Source organism: Pinus tabuliformis, chromosome 5_1 (assembly GCF_031772625.1).
Source record: "Pinus tabuliformis cultivar Carrire ecotype Pingquan chromosome 5_1, CPIR1, whole genome shotgun sequence".
NCBI lineage: Eukaryota > Viridiplantae > Streptophyta > Pinopsida > Pinales > Pinaceae > Pinus > Pinus tabuliformis.
In genome coordinates this window covers 39,859,009-39,875,720 of record NC_142305.1, presented here as the reverse complement: position 1 = coordinate 39,875,720, position 16,712 = coordinate 39,859,009, and the positions used below count along the sequence as shown (strand labels likewise).

At 40.0% G+C, this 16,712-nt stretch overlaps 1 pseudogene; it reads right to left on the bottom strand.

Annotated features, from left to right (window-relative positions):
* Positions 1-1,812: 1,812 nt before the first annotated feature.
* LOC149163372 (uncharacterized) overlaps positions 1,813-16,712 on the bottom strand; it is a 96,444-nt pseudogene continuing 81,544 nt past the window's right edge.

Here is a 16,712-nt window from a genome sequence, read left to right as displayed (position 1 = left end):
GTTAAACTTATACTAAGTAGACATATTTTCATTTACTTTAACAAGTTCAAAAAGACAAGTGCTCAACAATATTTTTATATTTTTGGAGTCTGAAAAGAGCTAAAAGAGGACTCCACTTGGAGGAACGAATGGTATAAAAGGATAACAATTAGTTTTGATCATGATGGAACTTCTCAAAACATGTAAAGGTCAATAGGTTGGCTAGTAAGACCACTCATCACAGATGTTCCTCAGTGAAGGGTAAAAAAACCAAGTGAAAGTGTATGATTGGCCAAAGAGATGGTGATGATGGAATGAAAAAAACATGGCTCATCTAGCAAAAATAGGCTGATAAAAACAAAAATAACGAAAGGTAAAGTGGGAATGGTTTCACTTTTACACAAGCTTGAAGCATGGGAAACTATGCTTGAGGATACTTGAAGATGGTTTCATTTTTCCATAATCTTGAAACATGAGAAAAAACTATGCTTGGATTTGGTTTCATTTTTACACAAACTTGAAACAGAGACAAACTATGCTTGAAATTAGTTTGCATGCCCCCAACATAATGACTCAATTTAGGGTGCATGCCCCCAAGCTTCATTCCATGCATCTAAGTAGATTACTAGGTACTAACAGGTGGATGGTGTTATCACTCAGGTTTTCCTTAAGCTCCCGAAAGGATACGGCCGAGGTAACCACATACCAACTTTGGATTGCAAGTTCTAGCCCACCTGCAATCAGAGAGGGCTCTCTCTTTTTGATTTAGCTTTGCTGACGATGTTTTTAGGCTAGTTATTAAGTTTAGGATTTTGTTTTGATTTTGGTGGGAAGGAGAATACTTTCAAGTAGAGAGGCAAAACATAGTCTGGTAAGTTTCAAACCATTGGGCATGGAGTCATGGAGGAGGACTGCTGGTGCATTTTCTTGGTTACAAGAGAAATGAGGAGCAAGGTAGCTGCTCATGAAACAACATTTAAGCTTAAAAGGATGGAATGAATGCTAAGAAATGAGAGGCAACAAAGAATCTCTCAAAGGGTTTAGCAGATAGAAGATGGACGATCTCTATCTAGGAGCAACTAAGAATCCCTAGATAACAGTCGTTCATATGTGAAATAGATCAAACACGAGCCATAACAGAATTCATATTTATGCCTAGATCAAGAGGAAAACATTAAGAAGCCACAGAACCTGAGTATAGAGTGCAGCAAAGAAAATTCTAAACCAATCCTTTGCTCTGTGACCTGAGCATATATGAAATTGAAATAACAGAGTTGAGGAACACTTATTGATTCATAGAGCAGCACAAGAATTCCACATTCAATTCTTCAGAACCATTAACAACACATCAAACAGTCCCTTCTCCAAGCTTGTAAGCAGTCTTTGATTATAAAAAAGTATCAGACATACAGAGCGAGACTCTCCTGGGATGCATTAGCCGACTAACCCTTTTAACAATGCAAAGGGCTGTATATTTACAAAAACAAGATACACAAATATCTAGAAGATGAGTCATTAACTCATAACTTCTTTACCAACTCGTAAGGAGCAGTTGATGAGAAAATAAATGCTGAAATAAAGACAAATGTAACAACTGTTCTTTTTTGCCAGCAAATGTTGACTTTCGAGTTCATTTGAGTTAGCTGGGGTTGTGCTCTCAAAATCTGCGCTTTTTGGGTTCGCTGTCCTAGCTCTTTGCTTCGTCACCGCTCTGACCTATTCTGCACATTCCTTAATTGCTCTCTCTGATGCTTTCGTGCCATATCCTGTGCTTGCTGCTGACCTGTAGCTGACCAAGATTCTGAAGTAGACAAAAAGGGGCACATATTGAAATTACTTGGGAAAAATGGCCAGCATTTCCTGCCACCGATCCTCGGGAGGTAACTGATGCTGCTGTATTTTGACAAGTGTCTCATTAGCCTCTGTATACTTGTAATAGTTGGGCGGCATTTCAAACAGGTGGTTGACTTCATGCTCCATGAAAAATAGGCTTTCCAGCTTGTCATAGAGGGTCTGTCCTGAAGGCGGCCCTGCCTCTGCTGTAGAACTTGATGCAGCAGTAAGCTGATTTGTGACGTAATTATTAAGCCTAGTCGCATATAGGTCACGTGTCAACAATTTTCCAGCGCTGGTCAGTAGGCTGGGAAATCCTCTAGCCTGTAGTGCCGCAAGCTTTATGTCAAAATTGTCTACATCCCTTTGTATTTCCCGACATCTTGCTTCCAGAGTTTGCACAAAGCTTCTCAATGTGGGCACCCTCTTTACTGTTAATATGGCCTCTGTTCGGTTCATGATATGCAGCGCTGCCAGTTCTTCCTTAGTCTGATGATTCATAAAATTAATCATTCTGTTGGCCTGTTCAGGCATGTTTCCTAATACTGCCTTGGCTCTCTGAATTTCAAACTTAGCAAGGCCAAGTAATTCTACATGTTCATACATTGCCTGAATTGACCTCCACTGGCTGGTGATTGACTGACTAATCTTGGCCCACAGGATCTTCTTTATTTCAGCCAGGGTCTTGTCCAAAGACAACTCTTTCTCCAAGGTTTTAACTTTGTCCTTCAGGGCCTTAATTTCCCTTGTCTGCTCAGCCACTGTCATTTTGGACTTATCATATTTTTCTTCTAGTTTGGCCAGCTTTTCTTTGGCCTCCTTTATCTCTGTTGCTTGTAACTTTAGCTCATTGACAGCTTTTGTCAGTTCATCCATGCTCATACCTGTTTCAGGTGCTGATGTTGTTGATGCTGTGGCTTCTGTAGCTATTGTGGTTGCCAGAATAATTGGAGGGGTTGTTGCTGCTTAGGCAGGAGGGACATCAACAAGAGTTGGAACTGTTTGAGGTGGCTGGGAGGTCGACTCTCCCTGCTTTCCTTGTAGTGCTCTCTTCAACTCTCCTTCCAAATCAATTACTCTCTGGTTCAATTTCATCATCAAATCCAGTTGATCCTCAGCTTCTTTCTCTTTTTGTAGTTCTCCTGTTTGAGGGTGCTCAGTAGGAAGCAACCTCAATCTCTTTTTCAATGCAGCTATATCATCACCTTTCTTTTTCATAAGGGCCCTCACACCCTTAGGATCCTTAGGATCATGTCCTAAATCAACAATAATGTCCTCCAATGTTTTGATTCTATTATCTTTGGCTGTGGAGGAAAGTCGTTCAAAATCCAGCTACGTGTTAGTATTCTTCAATGATTCCTTCAACTCATGGGCCAATGTGGCCTTCTTTGCAAGGGTGGCATAGACCATTTCCCCTGTTTGCTTATGTAGCTCTATTTGATCCATGGGGTGAATGTCCTTGGCTAGTACCTCTAACCTTGTCTTAACAAAGTCTGCAGCTGACTGTGGCTGCTAAACCTTGGGTTTGAAATGGCTGAGAATTATCTTTTCTTGTTTGATGTCAAATGCTGCCATCAACCTTTCCTGCTTGGTAGGTGTTGCCTTAAGAAATTGCTCATACAGTTGCACTCTTAGTAGCTCATTTTGAGCTTTGATTTCTTTGAAGCTGGCCTTGACGCTAGCTGGTTTCTTGCCTTTTCGTGTGGAGGAAGACACCTCCATGCCATGCTGTCTATCTTGCTCTTACTGAAAAGAGCTTGTAGGTGTGTGTTGACTTACCTCCCTGCTCGGGCTCTCTATGACCTCTTCACTAATCTCCTCCTCAATTAGAGGATCAACTCTTTGCCTTTTAGATTCAGGCTGCTGTGTAGACCCACTAATAGGTGTGGAATCCTCTCGGTCTCGTTTTCTGCCTTTTTCCTCATTGACAGGAGTTTGCAATGATGGCACTTGTAGTGCCTCTGTTTTCTGAGGAGGAGCTCGTTCTTGGGTTTCTTCCATTGAAGTGGCAGGTTGCTCTGTGACCGTTCCTTGTTCTATCTCCATTGGCTCTTTCCCTTTGGCGGTACCTGTTGCTGATGTAGATGCTCCTTGGGCTTCTTGTGAGGCTGCAGCTGTAGATGTGCCCTCTTCAACCTGGTATGGCAGTGTTGTGCTCTACAACAACCCCCCATTTCATAACATTTTCATTCACAAAAATTAACATATGGAATGGGTCCCTTTTAGAAATTTAATTGGCATCAATGAGTTTGTTCAAAAAAGGTATGATAATCAAATGAGTTTATGAATTTAAGCCTTTTTGAATAATAATGTTCCAATAATTAAACAATCTTTCGTTATTGCGATAAAGCAATCGCAAGATCGCATATCACAATAACACGAGAAACGCATTTAAATGACACTTTGGTCTTTGCTGATGCGATATCGCTATCGGCGATCGGCGGTATTCAATGTACACCTAATAAGAGCACATAACTCACACCCCGATGCGACGCGATATCGGCGATCGGCTATCGGCACTACCTCTTGTGATAAAACACTTTAAGTTATAAACCCCGACTCGATGCGATATCGCTATCGGCCGTCGGCGGAATCCTATGCACTTTGATAAGGCGCTCAGGTCTTACCCCCGATGCGATGCGATATCACAATCGGAAGTCGGCAAATCACTTTATAAACACTTTGTTTTGTTTTCATGCACTAGTCCGATGCGATGTCGCAATCGGCATTCGCCTAGGACCTTTTCCAAACAATAGTGTAGCATCTTACCCCCGATGCGATGCGATATTGATTCATCAGTGATCGGCATTCTCAAAAAGTGATTGCTTCAAGCCTTAAAATTATATTTAAATCCGGTTGATAAAGCGCAAATTTCAAAATACCGTTAAATGCAGGGATAAGGTAATGCATGCGTATTTAAAACCTTGCCCCTTCGATTAACGAACACTTGCGTTTAAACCGTTAAAATATCTGTTGCACGCTTTAGGGGATCATTCAGCCGAATAACGGTGTAATACTCATTTAATGGGTAGCAGGCCTTAAATCACCATCAATGCATCTGCAATGACTTCCTAGTGATTAGATCCGCAGCCACCTTTGAAAATTAATCTCGCCACGCTTTAAGTGATATATATCTTTCCCATTATGGATTGTCATCGTTATTTTTCTTGTTACGATTTCTCTTGCATTTGTGTAGAGTTCATCTGTTGAGAAAAGCCTGAACATGATGGGGAAGAAATCCAAGAAGACTGCTGGTTCCACTGCTACATCTGTTGCAGGTCAAGCTGCCACAAATCCGAAGAAAGGCCTAATTTCAGACACTACGTGTACTGGTCTCACTAGGACTTCATGGCAGGGCACATATAATCTATTAGAGGCTGAGCAACCGAATGTGACAGTGACAGAGGCTAGTGTGGATGTACTAAAGAAGTCCGATGCTACTCTCAAAGACTTGGCCGACTCCTTTCTTCACAGGATAGCAGCCAGAGAGCAGGTCCTTCCCTACACTGATGTAGTGCGCTGGGCAATCGAGGAAATTCCAATCATCGATAGAACGTTTCACACAAGGGATGGAAGGATTTTCGGGTCATTCAAGCCAGAGCATCTAAGGCAAATGTACCATTTGCCCGAGCCGGAGAAAATCTATAACAAAGCCTTCGTGGAGAAATTTGCAGCCGAAAATGAAGTACAATCTGAACCCATCCGGGATTGGAGGCAGAACCCAGCCAAACACAAGCACGAAAGCTCGGGTAAGTACTCTGTTGATTCTTTGGCTTCGCTCTATTGCTATGCGGGAATTATGATGTGTAGGCTATGGGGATTACATGATTCTGCCAATTTTGATATAGAAATGGTTCCCCTGATGGAGGCCGCTGTTAATAGTATAATCATGGATTGGGCCACCATTCTTTCTGATAAGTTGACTATAGCTATTCGGGATTTTAGAGCTAAATCTGTAGTCACCGAAAGGAAAATTCCCCCATTTTATTATAGTGCCTACATTATGGACACATTGTGTTTTAACTCTGAGTTTCCCATCCTCGGTTGGAGATGGACCACCCAAGACCCTTCGCCCATTCATTTGTATCATCAGAAATTGTGGAAATCCTCTTACAAGGACCATTTGCATCAAATTTGCAATGGTTTTATGGTTCCCATTCATTATTCCATTTTTGATCGGCCCATTCCCAAAATCTCCTATCTGGCTTCCTTCGACTTACCAGCTGTAGCAAGTTGGTTCGGAGAAGAGCATTTTACCTATGTTAGGGTTTTTGGGATCCAGGTCAAGCCGCATGTTCTCCCTTTATATGTTCCAGACAAATTGTTGGCCCGAGAAATCTCCTACCAGATTATGGCCGAGAGTGTCACACAAACTCTCAAGAAAGAAAAGAAGAGGGGTTGGACCTCTTTTCCCTTGAGAATTGGTGTTTTTACTCTGCATGATCTCAAGCATGCGGAAAAAGAGGCAACAAAGATGCAAGCTTTATCCCTGGCCACTATCCCAAGAAGACTCTATGATCCAAACAAAACTGCCTACACTGCCCTAGAACAGGCCAAATTAACAAAAGTTGACCATCAAGAGGATATGTTTGATGACCTGTTCGTAGCTGCCGATACAATAATCCAAACCAAACAGCTTGCCAGGATGAGATACAATGATGAGAATTTAACTGAGTTCAATAAACTTAGAGAGCAAAGGTTGCAAACTCTGCCTCTAGATTTATTGTCATTAACCTCAGCATCCTCCTCAAGCGAGCCTGGTCAGAAACAGACAAGCCAACCTCCTGTTATAACTAAGGAACAAAAGAAAGAACAGGAGGAAAGGCAAAAGAAGCAGCAGGCAGAGAAGCAGAGGAAGGAGCAAATAGAGAACAAGAACAGAGAAAGAGCTGGAGGAGCAAAAGAGGTCGAAACAAGAAAAGGAAAAAAGTAAATCCCAAATGGAGCAACACAAACAGACCTCCATAGATCCTGAATTGCTTAAACAATGGAATCAATTCGATTCCATTATCAGTGGAAAGGAAGGCTCCAAAGACACAGACACCACTTCTTCTCAGGTTCTAAGCGGAACCAGTGCCCCACCCACTTCAAAGGAAATCGAGGTAATCACCAAAGACCCTTCCGATCAGATTGTGCTCCAGGTGGAAGATATTCCTCCCCTGGACGTTTTCTACAGCCCTAGGCACAAAGCAGTTGTTAAGCGCTCAAGGAAGAGACGAAGGCTTGATCAACCTTCCATCTTTCCTGAGCAAACAGTCACGGGGAATGTAGTCTGGAAAGAGGAATTGGAGCCTTCCGATGATCTGACAAAGCTGTCGCAGTATGCGGGAGCTTATTCCACAACGACTATTGATAAAGCATCGGAAGTAAGTCTTTTGTTAAAAACTAAGGACCAGGAGATTTGTGCATTGCAGGCAGAGGTAATTGAGGCGAAAAACAAGGCAGCACAGGTAGAAGAGCAGTTGTTGGCACAACAGCAGCAGAACAATGAATTAACACAGCAACTGCAAGCCGAAAAACAGAGAATAGACCAGAGCGCAATCCAGAGGCAGAAAGAGTTGTCGGACACATTGTCGCAGTTGAGAACGGCGAACGAGCTGATGATGAAATCAAAAGATGAGCGAATAGCACAACTATCAGCACAGCTCGAAGGTATCAAGGGCACCCAGAATGTGAAAAATTTCCGAGCAGAGGCAGCTCAAATAAATGGTGCATTACTATCTCAGATCAGACTTCTATGCCGACAACTTTCTAAGGCTGAGCTATTATGCGAAACATCTACAGTAGTTTGTGAGCAAATAGAGAAATCCAGAAGCGAGCTAGATCAGGCCGAAGAAACCTTATCCGAATATCTTGAGTGGCAAGATTCTGAAGAGGGAAAAGCGGCAAATTTGCCCCGAATCTATGAAACGTATAAGAACATACTCTTCACAGAATGGGAAACTCAGGTGATGAAAGCGGAGAGGGCGGCTTCAAGGTGTAAAATTATTGCCACCAATATGATCGATCTAGTCAACGACACACTCTATTTAGCAAACCTGATCTCTCAGTGCACACCTGGAAGTATAACAACAGCAAATGTGATTGAACAAACAAGTTATCATGACTTGGAGGAACAGAGGAAGTTAATTACCGGAGTAAATACTTTAACCTCTGAAGCATATTGGTCTTTTCTCATCAAGCCACACACTCAAAGGTCGGCTCTCAAATGTTTAACAGATGCCCTCGGATGCCTGATCTCCGACATTCAGGATGCCACATATGATGCCCAACTCACTTCACGTCTCAACACTCCACCAGAAGTAGAGCCAATGCTGGCGATATGTCAGCTAAGGTGTAAAGGCAAAGAGCCCACCGAATGAAGCATTACCGCCGACTGCCAGATCGCCAAGAAAGATGGAAAAATATTTATTGATGCCAATTTAATAGCTTTTCAGTTTTTTAGATATTTAGAATAGCATAGTATTTATAGACCCTTTCATTGTTTTGGAAAGGGTCGTAAAATTTTGTAATAGACTTAAAGGCTGAAGTTTGCACTATTGTGCTTCAGTCTATATTCTTTTGTGAAACTCGACCGATGGTTCTTAATTTTGATTAGAAGGCTATTGTATACAATTGCGCACTACTGTCTCTTGTTTGGAATGCTTTCTGGTTTGAAGGAAGGACTGCGACATAGTGATTAATATACTGGATTGATCAAGCAGCTTACATGGTACTTTTATCTGCATTTGTGTTCTTTCCTCTTATATGAATTGCTGTGTTATTATCTTTGCTATTGTTGAATACATGTATGCAATATAACAGCAAATCTTCATTTCATTTCACTATTGAATGTTTTGTGATTTGTTATCTCTTTTACTCATGGATGTAGCAATGATATAAATGACTAAGTGTAGTAATTCGCTATTATCGCTCTGCATAACTAATTATGCAGAGCAATCTTAAATGGTTTAAACATCTGTGCTTTAGTGTTAGAGTCATCTATATGCCTGCCTTAAAGCACAGATTATCAAATGCTACGCTCTACCAATTGATAAGTCCCGGGATTAGATTATAGTTATTATATTTCGCCTATAGTTTAGCTGTTCGCTTATTACCATCCTATATCATAAGTCACTCATCCATCCCGTTTACTTATAATTCTTGGGAAACTGGTCCCATTATCCCCAGTCGGAGCCACTATTCCAAACAGAAAAGGAGCTGCACTAAGGTCCGGACCGGGTGGTTTCCCCAATGTGGTTGCAACGATTTTCGGGGCATCAACATTTTTGGCGCTAGAAGGAGGGCCTTGACTGTGAATGGCAAGCAGACCCAAATCGGCAAGTCATTCTAAGAGTAACTCTCCCTCCAAATCTCCTCGTTCTTCTCAATTGCATGCTGGTTCGCTAGCCCATAATCAAGAAGAAGAGGAATCAACTACCACTGCTCAATCCCATCATATCCCAGAACAGCTAAGTCTTGAATCTCCTGAAGTCCAGTCTCTAATCCATAAACTTCAGAGCTTCTCGATCTCACCACAGAAATCTGAGATATCAGAAAGCAGTGCGACTTCGCAGTTCAACCTCACTCATCCTCTCACCAGACTTCAGAGCGAAAAACTTGGTATTGAACCCACTGAGTTTCCTTTACCCAAAAGGAAAAAGCCAAAGAAAAATACTGAAGGATCTGATAGTGGAGATTTTTCTTCCACATCCTCCATTTCATCTCCCCATCTGCAAAGTCAACCACCCACTCCTCCATTACATATTGTTGTTCATCAGGGATTAGGATCCTCTGCATCTCAACCTGCTTTCTCCGCGACTTCATTATCTCCCCAAACATCTGGAATCCCGACAGTAGTGTCAACCACTATCGCTAGCATAATGGCAGACCCATGGACTAGGCCGGGTGCAGTCAACATGCCTGGACCATTGCATGATCTACCAGATGCTCCCGAAAAATGGCTGCCTAAATTTAATCTAGATAACGGAATCCAAGCTGAAGAACATATTAACAATTTTATGTTAGCAGTTAACTTAAAAGGAGTGACAGAGCAAGATGTTGTTGTAAGACTCTTCCCCTATACCTTACAAGGGTCAGCAGGATCCTGGTATTTCTCTTTACCCTCTAGTTCCATTACCAGTTGGAACACATGCCAAGAGCAGTTTCTTACCAAATATGGAGATGATAGGTCTTTGGCTACTCTAATAAATGACCTCTCCAATCTGAGAATAGAGCATAGGGAACCTATAAAGGAATTTAATGCTAGATTCAATAAACTCCTTAACAAAATCCCTACAGATTCCAAACCAAGCGAACAGATTCGCAGCGAATGGTATATTACTGCCCTACCTGCCAACATAGCTATTTTTGTACACAAGGCTGGGAAACCTACCTTAGCTGAAAACATGAAGGAAGCACTTGCTGTTGAAAAACGCATAAATGCTCTAGAGAAGAAAGCTGCTCTAGAAGACCGAAAAGCTAAAAAAGTCTCGTTTAAAGAAGATTCTAAGAAGAAAACCCCAAAGGACCCCTATGACATGGAAGGTTTACAAAAGGTCCTTAAAACATTGTCTAACGAAATGGTTGATATCAAGAAGCAGGTAGCCGAAACCTCAAACAAAAGACCATTCAAAACTTATAAGAAAACTGAATCAAAGCCGCCCAATGTTATATCTAACGCAGATGCGGATCAAGAAGAAGAGGAAGAGGAAACAACTTCACAAACCGATGATGAAGAAGATGTAGCTGAATGCCATGGAATGTGGGATTTTATACTCCCAAGCTCCGATACCGAGAATGAAGAAGAAGCCTTTCCAGTTACTACTAGAAGTAAAAGTACTTCTGAACTTGCTCAGGCAACTTCAAAGAAGAGGAGCGCAGGTGCTGCTACAGCAAAGGAAAAAGTCCCCCCTAAAAAATCGCCTGTAGTAGCCCCCCAAAACCAGCCTTCAACTTCTAATTCTCCTTCAACATCCAAGACATTAGTAATATCTGATTCAATGGAGTATAACATTGTTGATGACATGAAGAAAACTAAGGCAAATATAACTATGTTTGAGCTTAGCAAATTAAAGCATCAACAAAAATTACTTCTCAAAGAATTAAATGCAGTTCCCTCTACTCCCCTTCCCAGTGCAAGAGCTGCCAACGATTCAGGTCAGCCTCCTGCAGGTATGGTTGAAGCTACCGATTCAGTTCTAATTGGAGATAAGTCAAATTCTCACACTCCACCCTTCCTGCTGACGTATGAGATTTATAATAGAAACCTGCACAACTGTTTAATTGATTCAGGGGCTTCATCTAATATAATGCCAGCTTCAGTTTGCTCTAAGCTGAATATTGAACCCCAGAAGTCTGCCACTCATATTGTATAGTTGGATAGGACTAAAGTGCAGGTTGTGGGAGAAATTAATTCTGTAACCATCAGGTTGTCTGCCGACCCTAGGGTTGTACAGAGAATTGACATTTTAATTGCTGACATACCTGAATTTTATGGTTTAATTTTGAGCAGAGATTGGTCCGAAAAACTGCATGGGTATATTTCCACAGATTGGTCACATATGTGGCTTCCCTACAAGGGAAAGCCAAATCAAATAAGGATCGATCGAGAGAAACATATGACCCACACAGTTATTGAATTTGAGCAAGAAAATCAACCTGTTGCGTTCAACAACAACATTTTGGGGAACTATTCATCAGAGTCATTCTTTGGCAACTTTGTTACCCAACCATCTCCTTTTTCAGTCAATCATTTTACATCTCAAATTGAAAATTTTTCACAAACTGATAGGTCCAGATGTTTCAATGATGCTGAGAAAACTGTAAATACATTTGATAATATTTCTTTATTCTGGTCTTTATATTTTGATGGCTCTAAGTCCAGCGAAGGCTCAGGAGCAGGTTTCATTTTGGTCAGTCCACAAGGAGAAAAGACAATGATGTCTTGTAGGTTAGAATTTGAATGCACTAACAACAGAGCCGAATCGAATATGAAGCTTTAGTCCAGGGATTATACAAAGAAATCGGCCTTAAAGTGAAATATCTAAAGGTATTCGGCGATTCTGAAATAATTTTTAAACAGGTGAGAAATGCAATTTATTGTCTCTCAAATCACCTCAAGCATTATCAATCGCTAGTGCAAGACCTCACCTCACATTTTTCGGCATTCAACATTTCTTCTATACCCAGGTCACAAAACTCGGCAGCCGACCTACTAGCCAATGTAGCTTCCAAGCTCCTACCTTCGGAAGACTACAACCCTGATAGATTTTCCGTAGAATTGATTTTCAGGCCTTCAATTCCCAACAATGTCACTAATTGGAGAGTATTTAACCATGATGAGGATATTTTACAATTCTTAACTTCTGAAAAGTCCTATGATAATCAAATCATTGAAGAAGATGAGCATGACTCCCAAATGAAAGAAACACCTCAAGAAAATGCAATTTCTAAGCCTGTAGTAAAGCTAGAAGATCTTTATGATATTAAAGACAGGTTTAAACCTGTAATTAATGCAAAGCTCCAAAGCTCTACCCTAAGGTTTGAATTGATAAATTTAGGTACAGAGCAGGCTCCTCAATATATCAATTTAGGATTAGGACTTTCTTCTGAAGAGAAAGAGGCATTCATTACACTGTTAAGGAAGAACAAACAGGTCTTTGCTTGGAAGTATGATGATTTAAAGACTTATGATACATCTATTATCCAGCATACCATTCCCATGCTTCTTGATCAGAAACCGATTCAGCAAAAGTTAAGAAAAATACATCCAAATTTGGAGAGCGAGATAAAGTTGGAGCTTAATAAGCTTTTGAAAGCCAAGATTATTTTTCCGGTCCGACACTCAAACTGGGTCTCTAATATGGTGCCAGTCAGAAAGAAAAATGGCGACATTCGAATTTGTATTGATTTCAGGAATCTAAATAAAGCGAGCTTAAAAGATAATTTCCCATTGCCTACTATGGAGCAAATCCTCCAATCAGTAGCAGGCTCTGAATTGATGTCCTTTCTTGATGGATTCTCAGGATATAACCAGGTCCTGGTTCACCCTGAGGACCAACTTAAAACTACATTCAGAACAAAATGGGGAACGTATGCATATCAAAAAATGCCTTTTGGACTCATAAATGCAGGAGCAACATTCCAGAGAGCTATGGATATAGCCTTTAGAGGGTTGATTAATCGAACAGTAGTCGTCTATCTTGATGATATTACTGTATATTCTAAAAAGAGATATAATCATTTGCATGACTTAAATCAAATCTTTCAGCGATGAAAAAGATATGGTATTTCTCTAAACCCAAAGAAGTCTTTCTTTGCTCTTGATCAAGGAAAACTCTTAGGCTTTATTGTATCCAAGGATGGAATTTATATTGATCCTGATCGGATCAAAGAAATTTCTGAGATCCCATTGCCACACAATAAAAAATCGATGCAGTCATTTTTAGGTCAGATCAATTTTGTTAAAAGATTTGTTCCAGATTTTTCTCAAATTGTATTACCACTACAGACAATGATTAAGAAGAATTCAATCTACAGGTGGGGATCAGAAGAAAAGCAAGCTTTTGATTTTATCAAGCAATCAATAATCAATGCCCCAGCCTTGAATACTCCAAATTTTTCTAATCATTTTACATTGTATACTATCGCATCCGACTCCTCATATGCTGCAGTACTCACACAACAGAATGATAACAACTTAGAAGCACCCATTTCATTTTTTAGCTCAAATCTTCAGGGTGCCGAATTGAATTATTCCGATGTGGAGAAACAAGCCTTTGCTGTATTCAAAGCAGTCAAACATTACAGACCCTTCCTTTTGAAAACTCACACAAAAGTTATAGTCCCTTTCCCAGCGGTAAGGCAGCTATTAATTCAAAAAGAACTGGGTGAAAGAAGGGCCAATTGGGTCACAGCGCTTCAATAATATGACTTAAAAAAGCCAGCAAAGATTGTTAGGGGCCAAGGTTTTTGCAGGATATTGGCAGGAGCATCAAACATTCCTGAATCAAGCGACTTGGATCAGACTGAATCAATCAATCAGATAAGTGTCACTGATTCTGAATCTCAATATGCAGATTTAATATTTTATTTGAAGAACGGTTATGCTCCTCCAAATTTATCTTACAAAAATAAAAGGGCCATTAGATTGAAAGCAAAGAATTTCACTCTCATTGATGATGTGCTTTTTAAACAAAATTATGATTCTATTCTGTTAAGATGTCTTGAGAAACCTGAAGCTCAAAAGGTTTTGCAGGAACTACACGATGGACCAGCTCGAGGACATTTTGGAGCTGACACAACAGCTCACAAGATTATTCATGATGGATATTATTGGCCCACTCTATTTAGAGATTGCCATGAGTATGTAAGGAAATTCCTTAATTGCCAAACATCTAGTGGAAGACAACGGAAATCAGCTTTCCCTCTGCAACCTGTCAACATTGAACAGCCATTTGAACAATGGGGATTAGATATCATCGGGGAAATTACTCCACCATCCTCCAAACAACATAGGTATATCCTCACTGCTACCGATTATTTTACTAAATGGGTAGAGGCTATTCCTTTGAAAGCAGCGAATTCAGAGGCAATCATCGAGTTCATAGACCAATTCATCATTACCAGGTTTGGTGTTCCAAACGCTCTCGTTTTTTATAATGCTTCCTATTTCTCAGGAAATGCTATGTATGACTTTGCTATTAAGAGAGGGTTTAAACTGAAATATTCTGCTAATTATTATCCCCAAGGAAATGGTTTAGCCAAATCTACTAATAAGAATCTCATCAAAATCATTAAGCGAACTGTTGAACAGAATCATAGAAACTGGCACAAATCTTTAGTATTTGCATTATGGGATGATAGAATAACACAAAAGGCTTCTATAGGAACCTCTCCTTTCAATCTTGTGTATGGGAAAGAAGCCGTATTGCCTACGAATCTGGTTCTTCCATCTTTAGCCCTAGTACAATACATTGAAGAGAATCCTTCTTCTTCTATCCAACTTAGACATGACCAAATTCTTAAATTAGAAGAAGAAAGGGAAAAAGCTAGAATCACTCATTCCAAACATCAACAAATCATCAAAGCATCCTTTGACTCAGCATCATCCGGTTCCAAACAGCTTCAAGTTGGTGACTTAGTTCTCAAATGGGACAAGGCCCATGAAGATAAAGGTAAGCATACCAAATTTCAGAAAATGTGGCTTGGACCATTTCAGATCTGTGAGAAGATATGCCATTCAACCTTTATATTGCAAGATTTATCAGGGTTGAGATATTCTCTCCCTGTTAATGGCCTGATCCTGAAGAAATTCTTTAATTGAGAAGGTAATCCCTTCTCCTCTTTGTAGATTTGCGTAGTTTGTAGGATTGGTAGGAAATAAAACTAAAAAAAAAAATTAAGTAGGAAATAAAACTGTAGAGTATCCCCATTGACCTTTTGCTGTGTTTGATGAAGCTGTCTCACAAAAATAATATGAATATTTGCTTTTAGATAATAGAACCCTCAACCAAAAGGAATAATTTTTAGGAAATTAGAAATCCTTGTGTTCTGAAAATACAATCTAACTTTTGAAGACTCTTCTCAAGAGGTAAAAGTTCTGTGAATCATTTTCTGTTTTCAAAACTGGTCTCCAAAGGTTATCCATTTTAAGATAGAAACTAACCCATTTTCAGCATCTACAACTCTTCACCTGTCATCCATTTTCTCTTAAGAATAAGATTGTTCACCCCATTCACTAAAGTTTATGGTTACTCAGAGTGTAATTCTAAAATATAAAAGATTAAAGATAAGAGGTCTTATTACAAGCCTGCTTACCATGTTCATAGGAAAATAGTTTGACTGACATTACCAATACTGCCTATCAAAACAGGGTAATGGCTTGAAATTACAAGACAAGGGGTCTCATCACGAGCCGGCTTGTTCAGTTAAATTACTACCAGTGAATGGCGTTGTCAACAGCTGGCCACCAAACCAGGACAATGGCTTTTTATCTTATCAATAACAGATGAAAAATAAAATATGTAAACATATTTTGGATTCATTCTGTTAATCACACTCTTATGTGAATGGAAAAGTGGACAATACTATGGTTAAAAGGTATCCCTGTCGAGACTATAAACGTTTGCTGGCAACAGAGGCTCTACCTATGACAGAGGAGTTAATTATAAACGCTGATTTGGGAGAATTTTCTGTTTTATCATTATAAACCAATAAAGACTTATTTTAAAAAATTAGAATGTATTTGTTTTCTTGAAACTAAATGGGAAGAAGTTAACGAAATGAAGTTCACTTTAGTCAGAACACATGAATATCTAGTTATATTAAAAGTTTCCCCTTCTGATTGAGTTTCCATTTTTGAAAAGCTTAAGTGTTTGTATTACTGTCAGAGATAACTGGTTCTACCAGCGAATCGCCAATTGTTGTGCTCTACAACAACCCTCCATTTCATAACATTTTCATTCACAAAAATTAACATATGGAATGGGTCCCTTTTAGAAATTTAATTGGCATCAATGAGTTTGTTCAAAAAAGGTATGATAATCAAATGAGTTTATGAATTTAAGCCTTTTTGAATAATAATGTTCCAATAATTAAACAATCTTTCGTTATTGCGATAAAGCAATCGCAAGATCGCATATCACAATAACAAGAGAAACGCATTTAAATGACACTTTGGTCTTTGCCGATGCGATATCGCTATCGGCGATCGGCGGTATTCAATGTACACCTAATAAGAGCACATAACTCACACCCCGATGTGACGCGATATCGGCGATTGGCTATCGGCACTACCTCTTGTGATAAAACACTTTAAGTTATAAACCCCGACTCGATGCGATATCGCTATCGGCCGTCGGCGGAATCCTATGCACTTTGATAAGGCGCTCAGGTCTTACCCCCGATGCGATGCGATA